At 40.9% G+C, this 1,862-nt stretch overlaps 1 pseudogene; it reads left to right on the top strand.

Moving 5' to 3' along the window:
- Nucleotides 1–1,862, top strand: part of LOC123021702 — a 17,163-nt pseudogene that overhangs the window by 3,142 nt on the left and 12,159 nt on the right.

Below are 1,862 nucleotides of genomic sequence, written 5' to 3'. Positions count from 1 at the left end.
CAGAGGTTTGTGCAGAAAGAGCTCCCCAAGTTTTCCCACAGAGGCATCTGCTTTGACTTCATAGAAATGATGCCAACACTTTACTTTACGAAAGACATTAATGAAATGGTGGCTGATTGGGCTAAATTATACACAGTGATAATTTCTTGTAGTGCCAATGTTGTGGTCATACATGGTGAAATTCACACTATGATCTTTCTGAGGATGTTTGATGAGGTTGCAGAATTCGAGGGCATACCAGTGAAGACCAAAGGCAAGGTCTGGATCATGACAGCTGAGATGGAATTCTCATCAGTTCCCTTTCAAAGAGTGTTTGACCTTGACACCATTCATGGTGCTCTATCCCTTGCAATTCACTCAGAGGATGTGAGAGGATTCCAGAAATTTCTTCGAATGAGGAAGCCCACCAAAGAGAAATCCGACGGCTTCATCAGGGACTTCTGGCAGCAGGCATTTACTTGTTCCTTTCCCACGTCCATGCAAGACAAGCAAGATGGGAAAATGTGTACAGGGGAGGAGAAGCTGGAGAGCCTTCCTGGGTCTGTATTTGAAATGAGCATGACTGGCCACAGCTACAGCATCTACAACACTGTCCATGCTGTGTTACACGCTTTGCAAGGCATGCATTTGTCAACATCGAGACCCAGAACAATGCTGGATGGCTCAGGTTGGGACCTTCCGAATCAGCAGCCATGGCAGGTAATGTCCTGAACATGCAAATGTGAGCCTATGTGAAACACAGCAAGTAAGAAATGTGGCAGCAATTTCTGTTTTTTGTTTTTGCTATTTTTAGTTTTTATTTTCTTACCACATACTAATACATAAAAAGAGTATAAAGCAGAATAAATTCAAATCAACAGTGCAAACTAAAATGAACAAAATGAGTCTGATTGCCAAAAGAAATTTAGAGAGATGCAATCCATACATTCATCCTGCAAGGCAATCTATCTTCCATCTTTCAATGCTCTATGAGAGTGTAACAAATGAAACATTATTCTGTACATCATCAGACATTCCAATTACTTCAAGTCTTCTTCTGCTTTTCCTTTTCCTTTCCAAATTCCTTTTTTCATGATATTCTTCTTACAGTTTTCTGCTTACATAGTTAACTTTTCTGTCAAAGCAAATTCTGCCAGGCTATTTCTCAATTCTTCAATTGTTGGGGTTCCATTTCGAAGCATTTGTGATTCTTGCTGATGTTCTCATAAGCTTAAATAACAATGACATATTTCTGGAAAGGATCTCTGGCACTATATTCAAAAGCATATTCTTGTGACTCATGGGAAACCTGATCTTGAAAATTTTCTGAGTTTCCACATGTATCAATTTCCACATTGTTTTTGTTATTCCACAAGCGCACTACATAAAATCCCATGCACTCTGGTACATTTCCTGCATTTTCCATTATAGTGCTTACCTATTTGTTCAACATCTTCTACCAATTATCTCTTTACTTGACCAGCAGTGAATCTATGGTGGGAGCCTGGGTGGAACAGACCAAGTGACGGGACAGCAGAAGTGCCTTTATCAGGTCTGCTGAGTTTCAGCAGCCATTAGACCCTCCAGTGTCATGCACCAGAAGCCATCTCATTTGGGTGAAGTGGATTGGTAGATGGGATAGTGTGGCTGACCCCAGTGGCTAGTTTATTTAAAGTTTTTCTATGCCGTCCCCTTCCTACATAGCCTTGGGACAGCTCACAGCAATAGTTGGAAGACATTCTACATTAGGATGCATCTTCTCCACGAGTTGCTTTCTTTCAAGCACGCCATGGCAGCAATGTGGCAATGTAACACGCATTGTCTTAGTTTCCCCTTTCCTTCCAATATCTTTGTTGTTTTCTCTTTGTACTTCCAAGATTTTA

The sequence above is a fragment of the Varanus komodoensis genome, unplaced genomic scaffold (genome assembly GCF_004798865.1).
Source record: "Varanus komodoensis strain SLA01 unplaced genomic scaffold, ASM479886v1 scaffold1724, whole genome shotgun sequence".
Lineage (NCBI taxonomy): Eukaryota > Metazoa > Chordata > Lepidosauria > Squamata > Varanidae > Varanus > Varanus komodoensis.
The sequence above is the reverse complement of the archived record's forward strand: the minus strand, read 5'-3'. Positions and strand labels throughout refer to the sequence as shown.